Here is a 15,766-nt window from a genome sequence, read left to right as displayed (position 1 = left end):
TCTTCCTTTTACAGCACTAAAGAAAGGGAATGGACTATGAAATAAATTGACAAATTTTTTATACTGTTTGGTGCTTTCTTGAATCGCACTAAAGAAATGGCTTAGAATACTGTGCAGCGATGCAGTCAGTCTATTTCTCATTTCACCTGTGTCCTCAGTCTTACATATATTCCACCTTTTCCCTGTGCATCCAAAGTATGTGCTTGTTTGAAGCACTTCATTTTTGTGCAACGTAGGAACTATTTAATTTCTCCTTAAATGCTCTGCCTACGTGCAAGATGTACGAACCATTGTTGCAGTTGCAAGAAGGCTGGCCTGAAGAATCAGGCCATTTGCAAGCACAAAGTGGCTTTTTCTGATGTTTTAAATCGAAGGTCCGTGAAAGGGGTGTTTGGGTGTACCTTCCAAATACCGAATTGCAGTGGTATGTAGAAATGTTTTTCCACCGTAATGTGACCCAAAACAATCATACTTCATCACCATCTGAGTGATTGTGGTAACCAAACATGAAACAATAAGGTATCCCGTAAAAACCTCTTCCCCTTTGAGAATGTTTCAAAACAAACATTTTAAGTGCAGGCATTGGTCCTATGTACCACTGCCTATTCAAATAAAATACCAATCAAACAAATACATATATTTTTTTTAATGATCCATTTTTCCTTTAATAAATAATATTAAGAACTACTTCTACAGTTCCACAGTTTCAAGGTTGTACTTTCCGGCACAACTTAGCATGATCCTCCTACTCTTTCATGATGTACTGATATATTGTCATTCTGATCTTGGTTGACAGCTGGAGATATAGCTCAGTGGTAGAGCATTTGACTGCAGATCAAGAGGTCCCTGGTTCAAATCCGGGTGTCCCCTCATACTATTTTGAATCTGCTGTTTGTAGTTGGGAATTTTCATGAATCCCATTTGGATCATCTTTGACAGAGTCAGTGTTCCCTTGGATGTTACACTTTAATACCATTACAGTGTTGCTGAATAAAACTTGAGAGTAACTGCATTTTTTACACTGGGCTTGGTATTCCCTATGGGAAATTTCTGAAATATCATTGATCTATTTTGGAATTCGGCTCTACCTTTCACAGCTCTAAACACAGGGAATGGACTATGAAACCAATTGACAAATTTGTTATACTGTTTGGTGCTCTCTTGAATCGCACTAAAGAAATGGCTTAGAATACTGGGCAGCTATGCAATCAATCTATTTCTCATTACACCTGTGTCCTCAGTCTTACATATATTCCATCTCTTCTCTGTCCATACAAAGTATGTGTTTGTTTGAAGCACTTCATTTTTGTGCAACTTAGGAACTATTTAATTTCTCCTTGAAAGCTCTGCCTACGTGCAAGATGTACAAACCCTCGTTGCAGTTGCAAGAAGGCTGGTCTGAAGAATCAGGCCAGTTGCAAGCACAAAGTGGCTTTTTTTGATGTATTAAATCGAAGGTACTTAAAAGCGGTGTTTGGGTGTTCCTTCCAAATACCGAATTGTAGTGGTATGTAGAAATGTTTTTCCATCGTAATTTGGCCAAAAAACAATCATACTTTACCACCATCTCGGTGATTGTGGTAACCAATCATCAAATGATAATGTGTCACGTAAAAACCTCTTCCCCTTTAAGAATGTTTCAAAACAATCATTGTATGTAGAGGCATTGGTCCTATGTACCACTGCCTATTCAAATAAAATAGCAATGAAACAAATTAATCCGTTTTTTAAATGATACAGATTTCCTTTAATAAATAATATTAACTACTACTTCTCCTGTTCCACAGTTTCAAGCCTGTACTTTCCGGCACAACTTAGCATGATCCTCTCACTCTTTCATGATGTACTGATATTATGTCATTCTGATTTTACTGAGAAGCTGGGGATATACCTCAGTGGTAGAGCATTTGACTGCAGATCAAGAGGTCCCTGGTTCAAATCTGTGTGTCCCCTCAGACTATTTTGATTCTGTTGTTTGTAGTTGGGACTTTTCATCAATTCCTTTTGGATCATCTTTGACAGAGTCAGTGTTCTCTTGGATATTGCACTTTAATAGCATTACATAGTTTGCTGCTCAAAACCTGTGAGTAAATGGAGTTTTAACACTCGGCTTGGTATTCCCTTTGGGAAATTTCTGAAAGATCATTGATCTATTTTGGAATTTGGCTCTTCCTTTTACAGCACTAAAGAAAAGGAATGGACTATGAAACAAATTGACAAATTTGTTATACTGTTTGGTGCTCTCTTGAATCGCACTAAAGAAATGGCTTAGAATACTGTGCAGCGATGCAGTCAGTCTATTTCTCATTTCACCTGTGTCCTCAGTCTTACATATATTCCAGCTTTTCCCTGTGCATTAAAAGTATGTGCTTGTTTGAAGCACTTCATTTTTGTGCAACGTAGGAACTATTTAATTTCTCCTTGAAAGCTCTGCCTACGTGCAAGATGTTCAAACCCTCGTTGCAGTTGCAGGAAGGCTGTTCTGAAGAATCAGGCCAGTTGCAAGCACAAAGTGGCTTTTTTTGATGTATTAAATCGAAGGTACTTGAAAGGGGTGTTTGGGTGTTCCTTCCAAATACCGAATTGTAGTGGTATGTAGAAATGTTTTTCCATCGTAATTTGGCCAAAAAACAATCATACTTCACCACCATCTCGGTGATTGTGGTAACCAATCATCAAATGATAATGTGTCACGTAAAAACCTCTTCCCCTTTAAGAATGTTTCAAAACAATCATTGTATGTAGAGGCATTGGTCTTATGTACCACTGCCTATTCAAATAAAATAGCAATGAAACAAATTAATCTGTTTTTTTAAATGATCCAGTTTTACTTTAATAAATAATATTAAGGACTACTTCTCCTGTTCCACAGTTTCAAGCCTGTACTTTCCGGCACAACTTAGCATGATCCTCTCACTCTTTCATGATGTACTGATATTATGTCATTCTGATTTTACTGAAAAGCCGGGGATATAGCTCAGTGGTAGAGCATTTGACTGCAGATCAAGATGTCCCTGGTTCAAATCCGGGTGTCCCCTCATACTATTTTGAATCTGCTGTTTGTAGTTGGGAATATTCATGAATCCCATTTGGATCATCTTTGACATAGTCAGTGTTCCCTTGGATGTTACACTTTAATAACATTACAGTGTTGCTGATTAAAACTTGTGAGTAACTGCATTTTTTACACTGGGCTTGGTATTCCCTATGGGAAATTTCTGAAACATCATTGATCTATTTTGGAATTCGGCTCTACCTTTCACAGCTCTAAACAAAGGGAATGGACTATGAAACCAATTGACAAATTTGTTATACTGTTTGGTGCTCTCTTGAATCGCACTAAAGAAATGGCTTAGAATACTGGGCAGCTATGCAATCAATCTATTTCTCATTACACCTGTGTCCTCAGTCTTACATATATTCCATCTCTTCTCTGTCCATACAAAGTATGTGTTTGTTTGAAGCACTTCATTTTTGTGCAACTTAGGAACTATTTAATTTCTCCTTGAAAGCTCTGCCTACGTGCAAGATGTACAAACCCTCGTTGCAGTTGCAAGAAGGCTGGTCTGAAGAATCAGGCCAGTTGCAAGCACAAAGTGGCTTTTTTTGATGTATTAAATCGAAGGTACTTGAAAGGGGTGTTTGGGTGTTCCTTCCAAATACCGAATTGTAGTGGTATGTAGAAATGTTTTTCCATCGTAATTTAGCCGGGGCGCGTTTTTTCCCGCCCTAGAGTGGGCTGGCCTAGACACTGACGCGGCCGGCCACGCCCTAGGGGCAGGCAGGGGCGGGTTTACGCCCGCCCTGAAGACGGATAAAAGGAGCAACAAGCCAAGAACGCATCCTCTTGTTCCTGTGCTCTGAAGCTGCACCCCCTCGCTGCACGTGAGCTCGAGACGGAACGAAGAGCCAATTTTGAGTGTGGTAATCTTTCTTGTTTGTCTTACAGATACTCTGTTGGGGAATGCCTAAGAAAGTTGGAAAGCGAATGACTACCGACCAGATGCTGCGTGTTCTTATGAAGGAGGTGACCGACCTAAAGAAGCGAATGGCGGAGAAAGACGGGGAAGAGGGACCGAAACGTCCGTTGGCTGGAGCAGCTCCGGGAGGAAAAGGCAAGAGGCCCAGAAGGGGAGCAGCTGGAGGGGACATCCCGGTTCCCTGTACCCCACTCGAAGAGCCAACTCCGGTGCCGGCGGAGGGGAATCCGATTCTCGTGGTGGTCACCCCCGTGTCCGGGGAGGGTATGCCGCCCGAGCTGGCAGCACAATTAGCAGCGTGGTTGGGAAAAAATAACGAGGGCGCCACGGCTGACGACGCACGGGTTTTGATGAGGCAACTGCGTGAAACAAGGGAGGCGGCGAAGGCAGCATCGCCAGTTATCACGCCGGCTGCGGCAGGAGGAAAGCCACCTGGGATAGGCTCAGCCGCAGATACAGCTTCCGGTTCAGGTAAGCGGCCATTGCCGATTGCGAGGGACGAGTCTGCCCCGTCACGAAGGGAAAAGTTGGGTCAACATGTCCCTCTAGCTATTAAGGAGAAGATATGGGCAGATGAGTATGTAAACATCTTCTCGTTGCTTACCGATCATTATGAGATGGAGCATGTTAAGAGCCAAAAGGAGCTCATGCATCCGAGTGTTTGGCGCGCAAAGATGGCCATCTTCAAGGTAAATGAAAACATTGGCAATTGGGGCAAGGCGTGGGGGATTTTTACATCCATCCTGGGCGAACGTAGGCCCGAATTGCTGTCTGAATTGCCGATTTATCAGTCACGGATCATGGGGTATTCTGTGTCATATGGGGGCAATCAGTGGTTCTGTTATGATAATATTTTCAGAAAAGCGAAAGAACATGATAAAAACTTAACGTGGGATTGTTACGATTCTGTGTCATGGTCAAAAATGGAGGATACTGGTATGTTGAATTTGCCATTGGTAGGGAGTAGTGTGGGGGAGTCCTCCCGCCAATATGCTGGGACGCCCTTTCGATCGGGTGCGAGTAACGACTACCACTCCAGGCCGAACGGCACCACAGGTAAAAGGGGGATTTGTTGGAACTTTAACAGGGGTAAATGTACGAGGCCCCAGGGGTCATGCAAATTTAGGCACGAATGTAGTGGGTGTGGGCAAGCGTCCCATCCTGAGTCCATGTGCAGAGCCAAAACGGGTGATAACGGGGGTAGAGGAGGCGCCAAACAGGTCTGAAATAGTCCGAGGGGCGCCTTTACCTACTCCGATTGATACCATGGCAATGATTCCTTGGCTCAGCGAATACCGGGATCACGCTTCCGCTGGGGTGTTGCGGTACGGGTTTTCATATGGTTTCCGCATCCCAGTGGGGGAGTTTCAGGGTTTAGCGAAATGTAAAAACCAAATATCAGTCTTGCAGCACACGACCGTGGTACAAGAGAAGATTGGGAAAGAGGTGGCTCGAGGTCGAGTCGCCGGTCCGTTTAACGTGCCACCGGTTGCTAACTTTGTTTGTTCCCCTTTAGGGGTGGTCCCCAAGAAGGACCCGGGTGAGTTTCGGCTGATACATAATTTGTCAGCCCCACGCGGTCTTTCCGTAAACGATGCGATAGACCCGGAAGTGTGTTCAGTGCGGTATGCATCTTTCGATGAGGCCGTAGCCATATTGAATCGCCTAGGGCCCGGTGCGCTGATGGCGAAATCTGATATCGAGTCAGCGTTCCGGTTGCTCCCGGTACATCCAGACGATCAGCGTCTTCTTGGTTTCATGTTTCAGGGACACTATTACATGGATAGATGTATGCCAATGGGGTGCTCTATATCTTGTACCTATTTTGAGCAGTTCAGTTGTTTCTTGCAACGGGTCTTCATAAGGAAGACGGGGTTTCAACAGGTTATGCATTATCTCGATGACTTTTGTTTCTAGGGGCAGCCGGGGATCCGGAATGTGGTCAGGCTTTGAATGAATTTTGTGTCTTAATGAATCATTTTGGTGTGCCATTGGCACCAGGTAAGACTGTGGGTCCTTCGACTTGCCTCGAGTTTCTGGGGATCGAGCTCGACTCGGAGGAGGGTTGTTTTCGTTTACCAAGAGAAAAAGTGCTAAGGTTCAGGGCATCCCTGGAAACGTGTATTAGTCAGTCTAAGGTTAAGCTGCAGCAATTACAACAATTGGTGGGACAGCTGAATTTTGCCCTGAGAGTAATACCGATGGCCCGCCCCTTTTCCCGCTCGATCGCTCAGGCCATGGTCGGCCTGAAGGAGGGTCACCATCGCACGAGGCTCTCGGCCGAGGTTCGCCAGGACATGCGCATTTGGTTGGCATTTCTGGCGGATTTCAATGGTCGCGTTGTCTGGAACAAACCGGCGGTGTCCTCCGAAGAGCTGGGGCTGTGGACAGATTCGGCAGGGAGCATTGGTTTTGGTGCCATATTTGGCACACAATGGTCGGCTCAACAATGGCCGTCATGGTGGCATGAGGGTGGGCTGACGAGTAACATTGCTTTTCTTGAACTGTTCCCCATTCTGGTGGCCCTGAAAACTTGGCCTGAGGGGTTTAGAGATCACTCTGTGGTATTCTGGTCTGATAACATGACCGTGGTTGAGTGTATCAATAGCCAGGCGGCACGATGCAAATGGATACTGAGGCTGCTCAAAGAAATTGTCTTGTTGTGTATGCAATTGAATGTCCTATTTAAGGCAAGACATGTGCCGGGAGTGATGAACCAAGCGGCTGATGCGCTTTCTCGTTTCCGTATGCAGGCCTTCTGGGGTTTTCTGCCCACAGCGGACCCGGTGGCGGCACCCTTTCCCGAAGCTCTCTGGTCTCTCGGTGCCCCGAACTACGAAACCTCGTGGGAGAGAGTTTAGCACCCAGGACAAGGAAGGCATATGAAGGGGCGTTTCGTTCCTATTTGGCCTTTTTGGGGACTGCTGGAGGGGAGCTTTGGGGCCAGGAGGAGTGGGTAGTAAATTTCCTGCTGTCTTTACATCAGGCAGGCAAATCTGTGGCTACGGCCCAGAGGCATCGGGCAGCCATTTCCTTTGTGGCGAGGGCTTATGGGATCCAGGACCCGACAGCGTCTTTCGTTGTACAAAAAGCACTACGTGGGTGGCAACGCCTTGAGGGTCGCAGAGTAGATGAAAGGCGCCCGATAGGTCTGGATAGGCTGGCCCTGTTATTATCTGTACTCCCTTCAACGTGTTCATCCCAGTATGAAACAGTGTTATTCCGAGCCGCTTTTGCGCTGGCATTCCATGGGGCTATGCGGGTAAGCGAACTGGTGGCGAGGAACAAGCGGGATGTGACGGGGGGACTGTGCCGAGAGCACGTTCAGGTCAGAGGGGAGACAATGTCCATCTCGTTTGTCAGGTCCAAGACCGACCAGGGTGCGATGGGGGACTGCATAATCATACAAAGGATTCCCGGGTCCTCCATGTGCCCGGTAAGTTGCGTAGAGGAATATTTAGCGCAAACTTTGTTGAGACACGCTGACACCACCCCACTGACGAGGTTTCAGTTTCAGCGGGTGCTTGCCATGTCAATTTCCGCTGCGGGCTTGAACCCCGGCGTGTTTGGGACCCATTCCTTTCGGATAGGGGCTGCTACAGAGGCTACAGCCAGGGGTCTGAATGTCGAACAAGTTAAACGTGTGGGGCGTTGGTCCTCGAACTGTTATAAAAGGTATGTGCGGTTGCACATGTTGTGAAGCTGTAATGATGTACTCACGCTTCTTGTTTTTATTTGGTTTTCAGTTGCGCAAGCCTACGAGGCGGGGCGGACTGTGCAGTCGACCCAACACCGGGTCAGCGGTCAGACATCACCGGCTGTGAAAAAGGAGGTGTGGGTCGTGGGCCACTCATACGTGAGGCGGGCCGCGGACGTATTCAAAGCAGGTGACATGATTCACGTGGCTGGGGAATACGGGTACAGTGTGTCCTTCTACGGAAAGGGCGGGCTCTGTATTGACCAGTTTCAATCATTTTTTGAGGGTTTGTTAGGGCGGACGAGGTCACCGCCGGCTATAGTCATAGTACATCTTGGGGGCAACGATTTGGTGTCCACTGGTAGACGACTACTTCTTGAGGCAATGCTTTCCACTGTAAGTTGGTTAGCGAGAAGAGTTCCAGGGTGCACAATTGCATGGTCCCATATGATCCCGCGAAAAGTGTGGCGGGGGGCTCTTTCAGTTTCTGCTCTGAATCATTCAGTAAGGAAGATTAATAATAAAGTGAGTCGATTGTTCCTTTCAAGTACACTGCATTCTATTTCGCATGGTTGTATTAAAGGGGACAGTATGTATTTGGGTGATGGTGTTCATTTGTCCCGGGTGGGGAACGAGTTACTCATAGGAGACCTGATAGCTTGGCTGGGGACTTTAAGACATGACCTTTAGGTAGGAGTGTGTGGGGGGTCCGGATAGCCGGTCAACTATCCGTCCTGTGGCGGTAAGGTCATGATCGGTGAGCACTAATTGGTAGATCCCTATGAGTGGGCGTCACCCATTACGGATGGGAGCGCTCGAGAGAGGTGGCCATTGGCCCCTCAACGGGTAGGCGGTCCCTTCTAAGGTTGGGACGCCGAAAAGGAAAGGAAAGGCGGTCAAGGCCCCTTCCTGGGTAGGAGGGGCTACATCCCCCTCCTGGGGAATTTCCCGGGGCCAGGATATCTGCGACGGCAGATGTGGTAAGTTGTGTGGGGTTTGGGAGGGGGTCTACGCTACCTTCTAGATACCTCACACGAGTCCTCGGACGACCTTTAAGTGGCGTCGAGTTTATTGGGGCCCCCGTCAAGTCAAGGGAAATTGGTAGTTGCACTTGAGGTACACCTCTGTGCGGTCGCCCCTCACAAGTGAGGGGGATATTTCTGGTTTAGGGATCTTGACACCGGTTACGACCTTGCCGTTGGCCCTTAAACGTTAGGATGTACAATTTCAAAATTTCAAGTTAATGTTTTGTAGGATGTTAGTTCGGCTAGGAGAACCTTTGTATTAGAGAATATGTTAAGGTTAGCCAAACATCGCAATGTGGTAATGAAATTGTACATAATATGAAACTGTTATTTTAATGTTTTAATTTTGTTTCATATTTTAATAAATACGGCCGGGAGGGTCACTCCCTCCCGTCTTCCAAAAGTTCAGAACTGTTTCCGGTTCCCATCCTTGGGGAGTGTGTTGAGAGGGGGTGGCGGGTATCTCGGCCATATGGAAAGGGGCGACCATTCGGTCCCCCCGAACGTATGGCTGAGTACCACGAGCCCCCCGGGAAGCCATTTTTGGGCGGGAGGCGAGCCTCGGCTGGTATGCCCGAAGCGGCGTAGCCGGGGCGCGTTTTTTCCCGCCCTAGAGTGGGCTGGCCTAGACACTGACGCGGCCGGCCACGCCCTAGGGGCAGGCAGGGGCGGGTTTACGCCCGCCCTGAAGACGGATAAAAGGAGCAACAAGCCAAGAACGCATCCTCTTGTTCCTGTGCTCTGAAGCTGCCCCCCCTCGCTGCACGTGAGCTCGAGACGGAACGAAGAGCCAATTTTGACCCACCCACCAGCCCCTGAGGACAGCCAGTTGTTTTGAATAAAGTTTTGATGTGGTAATTCTATTTCTTGCAGGTTGTGGTGATTGTCGTGTTATTTTGAGTATGCAATAAAGAATGGTCAGCTACAGTACGTTTTTTCAAATAAAGTAATTCTGCACTAGTATTGATCAGTAATGATACGTGAAATGGTTTATGGTTGTTTGTAATTGAGTGATTTTAGTTAAATTGTCGTATTTATTTTTGGTCGGGCGGTAAGGTCATGATCGGTGAGCACTAATTGGTAGATCCCTATGAGTGGGCGTCACCCATTACGGATGGGAGCGCTCGAGGGAGGTGGCCATTGGCCCCTCAACGGGTAGGCGGTCCCTTCTAAGGTTGGGACGCCGAAAGGAAAGGAAAGGCGGTCAAGGCCCCTTCCTGGGTAGGAGGGGCTACAGCCCCCTCCTGGGGAATTTCCCGGAGCCAGGATATCTGCGACGGCAGATGTGGTAAGTTGTGTGGGGTTTGGGAGGGGGTCTACGCTACCTTCTAGATACCTCACACGAGTCCTCGGACGACCTTTAAGTGGCGTCAAGTTTATTGGGGCCCCCGTCAAGTCAAGGGAAATTGGTAGTTGCACTTGAGGTACACCTCTGTGCGGTCGCCCCTCACAAGTGAGGGGGATATTCCTGGTTTAGGGATCTTGACACCGGTTACGACCTTGCCGTTGGCCCTTAAACGTTAGGATGTACAATTTCAAAATTTCAAGTTAATGTTTTGTAGGATGTTAGTTCGGCTAGGAGAACCTTTGTATTAGAGAATATGTTAAGGTTAGCCAAACATCGCAATGTGGTAATGAAATTGTACATAATATGAAACTGTTATTTTAATGTTTTAATTTTGTTTCATATTTTAATAAATACGGCCGGGAGGGTCACTCCCTCCCGTCTTCCAAAAGTTCAGAACTGTTTCCGGTTCCCATCCTTGGGGAGTGTGTTGAGAGGGGGTGGCGGGTATCTCGGCCATATGTCATTCTGATTTTACTGAAAAGCTGGGGATATAGCTCAGTGGTAGAGCATTTGACTGCAGATCAAGAGGTCCCTGGTTCAAATCCGGGTGTCCCCTCAGACTATTTTGATTCTGTTGTTTGTAGTTGGGACTTTTCATCAATTCCTTTTGGATCATCTTTGACAGAGTCAGTGTTCCCTTGGATTTTGCACTTTAATAGCATTACATAGTTTGCTGCTCCAAACCTGGGAGTAAATGGAGTTTTAACACTCGGCTTGGTATTCCCTTTGGGAAATTTCTGAAAGATCATTGATCTATTTTGGAATTTGGCTCTTCCTTTTACAGCACTAAAGAAAGGGAATGGACTATGAAACAAATTGACAAATTTGGTATACTGTTTGGTGCTCTCTTGAATCGCACTAAAGAAATGGCTTAGAATACTGTGCAGCGATGCAGTCAGTCTATTTCTCATTTCACCTATGTCCTCAGTCTTACATATATTCCACCTTTTCCCTGTGCATTAAAAGTATGTGCTTGTTTCAAGCACTTCATTTTTGTGCAACATAGGAACTATTTAATTTCTCCTTGAAAGCTCTGCCTACGTGCAAGATGTTCAAACCCTTGTTGCAGTTGCAACAAGGCTGGTCTGAAGAATCAGGCCAGTTGCAAGCACAAAGTTGCTTTTTTTGATGTATTAAATCGAAGGTACTTGAAAGGGGTGTTTGGGTGTTCCTTCCAAATACCGAATTGTAGTGGTATGTAGAAATGTTTTTCCTCCATAATTTGGCCAAAAAACAATCATACTTCACCACCATCTCGGTGATTGTGGTAACCAATCATCAAATGATAATGTGTCACGTAAAAACCTCTTCCCCTTTAAGAATGTTTCAAAACAATCATTGTATGTAGAGGCATTGGTCTTATGTACCACTGCCTATTCAAATAAAATAGCAATGAAACAAATTAATCTGTTTTTTAAATGAGCCAGTTTTACTTTAATAAATAATATTAAGGACTACTTCTCCTGTTCCACAGTTTCAAGCCTGTACTTTCCGGCACAATTTAGCATGATCCTCTCACTCTTTCATGATGTACTGATATTATGTCATTCTGATTTTACTGAAAAGCTGGGGATGTAGCTCAGTGGTAGAGCATTTGACTGCAGATCAAGAGGTCCCTGGTTCAAATCTGTGTGTCCCCTCAGACTATTTTGATTCTGTTGTTTGTAGTTGGGACTTTTCATCAATTCCTTTTGGATCATCTTTGACAGAGTCAGTGTTCTCTTGGATATTGCACTTTAATAGCATTACATAGTTTGCTGCTCAAAATCTGTGAGTAAATGGAGTTTTAACACTCGGCTTGGTATTCCCTTTGGGAAATTTCTGAAAGATCATTGATCTATTTTGGAATTTGGCTCTTCCTTTTACAGCACTAAAGAAAAGGAATGGAGTATGAAACAAATTGACAAATTTGTTATACTGTTTTGTGCTCTCTTGAATCGCACTAAAGAAATGGCTTAGAATACTGTGCAGCGATGCAGTCAGTCTATTTCTCATTTCACCTGTGTCCTCAGTCTTACATATATTCCAGCTTTTCCCTGTGCATTAAAAGTATGTGCTTGTTTGAAGCACTTCATTTTTGTGCAACGTAGGAACTATTTAATTTCTCCTTGAAAGCTCTGCCTACGTGCAAGATGTTCAAACCCTCGTTGCAGTTGCAAGAAGGCTGGTCTGAAGAATCAGGCCAGTTGCAAGCACAAAGTGGCTTTTTTTGATGTATTAAATCGAAGGTACTTGAAAGGGGTGTTTGGGTGTTTCTTCCAAATACCGAATTGTAGTGGTATGTAGAAATGTTTTTCCTCTGTAATTTGGCCAAAAAACAATCATACTTCACCACCATCTCGGTGATTGTGGTAACCAATCATCAAATGATAATGTGTCACGTAAAAACCTCTTCCCCTTTAAGAATGTTTCAAAACAATCATTGTATGTAGAGGCATTGGTCTTATGTACCACTGCCTATTCAAATAAAATAGCAATGAAACAAATTAATCTGTTTTTTTAAATGATCCAGTTTTACTTTAATAAATAATATTAAGGACTACTTCTCCTGTTCCACAGTTTCAAGCCTGTACTTTCCGGCAGAACTTAGCATGATCCTCTCACTCTTTCATGATGTACTGATATTATGTCATTCTGATTTTACTGAAAAGGTGGGGATATAGCTCAGTGGTAGAGCATTTGACTGCAGATCAAGAGGTCCCTGGTTAAAATCCGGGTGTCCCCTCAGACTATTTTGATTCTATTGTTTGTAGTTGGGACTTTTCATCCATTCCTTTTGGATCATCTTTGACAGAGTCAGTGTTCCCTTGGATATTGCACTTTAATATCATTACAGAGTTTGCTGCTCAAAACCTGTGAGTAAATGCAGTTTTAACACTCAGCTTGGTGTTCCATTTGGGAACTTTCTGAAAGAATATTGAACTATTTTGGAATTTGGCTCTTCCTTTTACAGCACTAAAGAAAGGGAATGGACTATGAAATAAATTGACATTTTTGTTATACAGTTTGGTGCTTTCTTGAATCGCACTAAAGAAATGGCTTAGAATACTGTGCAGCGATGCAGTCAGTCTATTTCTCATTTCACCTGTGTCCTCAGTCTTACATATATTCCACCTTTTCCCTGTGCATCCAAAGTATGTGCTTGTTTGAAGCACTTCATTTTTGTGCAACGTAGGAACTATTTAATTTCTCCTTAAATGCTCTGCCTACGTGCAAGATGTACGAACCATTGTTGCAGTTGCAAGAAGGCTGGCCTGAAGAATCAGGCCATTTGCAAGCACAAAGTGGCTTTTTCTGATGTTTTAAATCGAAGGTCCGTGAAAGGGGTGTTTGGGTGTACCTTCCAAATACCGAATTGCAGTGGTATGTAGAAATGTTTTTCCACCGTAATGTGACCCAAAACAATCATACTTCATCACCATCTGAGTGATTGTGGTAACCAAACATGAAACAATAAGGTATCCCGTAAAAACCTCTTCCCCTTTGAGAATGTTTCAAAACAAACATTTTAAGTGCAGGCATTGGTCCTATGTACCACTGCCTATTCAAATAAAATACCAATCAAACAAATACATATATTTTTTTTAATGATCCATTTTTCCTTTAATAAATAATATTAAGAACTACTTCTACAGTTCCACAGTTTCAAGGTTGTACTTTCCGGCACAACTTAGCATGATCCTCCTACTCTTTCATGATGTACTGATATATTGTCATTCTGATCTTGGTTGACAGCTGGAGATATAGCTCAGTGGTAGAGCATTTGACTGCAGATCAAGAGGTCCCTGGTTCAAATCCGGGTGTCCCCTCATACTATTTTGAATCTGCTGTTTGTAGTTGGGAATTTTCATGAATCCCATTTGGATCATCTTTGACAGAGTCAGTGTTCCCTTGGATGTTACACTTTAATACCATTACAGTGTTGCTGAATAAAACTTGTGAGTAACTGCATTTTTTACACTGGGCTTGGTATTCCCTATGGGAAATTTCTGAAATATCATTGATCTATTTTGGAATTCGGCTCTACCTTTCACAGCTCTAAACACAGGGAATGGACTATGAAACCAATTGACAAATTTGTTATACTGTTTGGAGCTCTCTTGAATCGCACTAAAGAAATGGCTTAGAATACTGGGCAGCTATGCAATCAATCTATTTCTCATTACACCTGTGTCCTCAGTCTTACATATATTCCAGCTTTTCCCTGTGCATTAAAAGTATGTGCTTGTTTGAAGCACTTCATTTTTGTGCAACGTAGGAACTATTTAATTTCTCCTTGAAAGCTCTGCCTACGTGCAAGATGTTCAAACCCTCGTTGCAGTTGCAAGAAGGCTGGTCTGAAGAATCAGGCCAGTTGCAAGCACAAAGTGGCTTTTTTTGATGTATTAAATCGAAGGTACTTGAAAGGGGTGTTTGGGTGTTCCTTCCAAATACCGAATTGTAGTGGTATGTAGAAATGTTTTTCCTCCGTAATTTGGCCAAAAAACAATCATACTTCACCACCATCTCGGTGATTGTGGTAACCAATCATCAAATGATAATGTGTCACGTAAAAACCTCTTCCCCTTTAAGAATGTTTCAAAACAATCATTGTATGTAGAGGCATTGGTCTTATGTACCACTGCCTATTCAAATAAAATAGCAATGAAACAAATTAATTTGTTTTTTTAAATGATCCAGTTTTACTTTAATAAATAATATTAAGGACTACTTCTCCTGTTCCACAGTTTCAAGCCTGTACTTTCCGGCACAACTTAGCATGATCCTCTCACTCTTTCATGATGTACTGATATTATGTCATTCTGATTTTACTGAAAAGCTGGGGATATAGCTCAGTGGTAGAGCATTTGACTGCAGATCAAGATGTCCCTGGTTCAAATCCGGGTGTCCCCTCATACTATTTTGAATCTGCTGTTTGTAGTTGGGAATATTCATGAATCCCATTTGGATCATCTTTGACATAGTCAGTGTTCCCTTGGATGTTACACTTTAATAACATTACAGTGTTGCTGATTAAAACTTGTGAGTAACTGCATTTTTTACACTGGGCTTGGTATTCCCTATGGGAAATTTCTGAAACATCATTGATCTATTTTGGAATTCGGCTCTACCTTTCACAGCTCTAAACAAAGGGAATGGACTATGAAACCAATTGACAAATTTGTTATACTGTTTGGTGCTCTCTTGAATCGCACTAAAGAAATGGCTTAGAATACTGGGCAGCTATGCAATCAATCTATTTCTCATTACACCTGTGTCCTCAGTCTTACATATATTCCATCTCTTCTCTGTCCATACAAAGTATGTGTTTGTTTGAAGCACTTCATTTTTGTGCAACTTAGGAACTATTTAATTTCTCCTTGAAAGCTCTGCCTACGTGCAAGATGTACAAACCCTCGTTGCAGTTGCAAGAAGGCTGGTCTGAAGAATCAGGCCAGTTGCAAGCACAAAGTGGCTTTTTTTGATGTATTAAATCGAAGGTACTTGAAAGGGGTGTTTGGGTGTTCCTTCCAAATACCGAATTGTAGTGGTATGTAGAAATGTTTTTCCATCGTAATTTGGCCAAAAAACAATCATACTTCACCACCATCTCGGTGATTGTGGTAACCAATCATCAAATGATAATGTGTCACGTAAAACCTCTTCCCCTTTAAGAATGTTTCAAAACAATCATTGTATGTAGAGGCATTGGTCCTATGTACCACTGCCTATTCAA

At 44.0% G+C, this 15,766-nt stretch overlaps 7 non-coding genes across 7 annotated transcripts; all 7 read left to right on the top strand.

The window, feature by feature from the left end:
- Positions 1 to 798: 798 nt before the first annotated feature.
- TRNAC-GCA (transfer RNA cysteine (anticodon GCA)) lies at positions 799 to 870 on the top strand. Its single transcript has one exon. It is a non-coding gene; the product is annotated as a tRNA-Cys (tRNA).
- Positions 871 to 2,966: 2,096 nt separating this feature from the next.
- On the top strand, positions 2,967 to 3,038 carry TRNAC-GCA (transfer RNA cysteine (anticodon GCA)). The gene has a single exon. It is a non-coding gene; the product is annotated as a tRNA-Cys (tRNA).
- A 7,496-nt stretch (positions 3,039 to 10,534) lies between these two features.
- TRNAC-GCA (transfer RNA cysteine (anticodon GCA)) lies at positions 10,535 to 10,606 on the top strand. The gene has a single exon. It is a non-coding gene; the product is annotated as a tRNA-Cys (tRNA).
- A 1,012-nt stretch (positions 10,607 to 11,618) lies between these two features.
- On the top strand, positions 11,619 to 11,690 carry TRNAC-GCA (transfer RNA cysteine (anticodon GCA)). The gene has a single exon. It is a non-coding gene; the product is annotated as a tRNA-Cys (tRNA).
- Positions 11,691 to 12,703: 1,013 nt separating this feature from the next.
- On the top strand, positions 12,704 to 12,775 carry TRNAC-GCA (transfer RNA cysteine (anticodon GCA)). Its single transcript has one exon. It is a non-coding gene; the product is annotated as a tRNA-Cys (tRNA).
- A 1,012-nt stretch (positions 12,776 to 13,787) lies between these two features.
- TRNAC-GCA (transfer RNA cysteine (anticodon GCA)) lies at positions 13,788 to 13,859 on the top strand. The gene has a single exon. It is a non-coding gene; the product is annotated as a tRNA-Cys (tRNA).
- Positions 13,860 to 14,871: 1,012 nt separating this feature from the next.
- On the top strand, positions 14,872 to 14,943 carry TRNAC-GCA (transfer RNA cysteine (anticodon GCA)). Its single transcript has one exon. It is a non-coding gene; the product is annotated as a tRNA-Cys (tRNA).
- The last annotated feature ends 823 nt before the right edge of the window (positions 14,944 to 15,766 follow it).

The sequence above is a fragment of the Lissotriton vulgaris genome, chromosome 1_1 (genome assembly GCF_964263255.1).
Source record: "Lissotriton vulgaris chromosome 1_1, aLisVul1.2, whole genome shotgun sequence".
Lineage (NCBI taxonomy): Eukaryota > Metazoa > Chordata > Amphibia > Caudata > Salamandridae > Lissotriton > Lissotriton vulgaris.
Note: the sequence above shows the minus strand (reverse complement) of the source record. Positions and strands in the feature narration are given on the sequence as shown.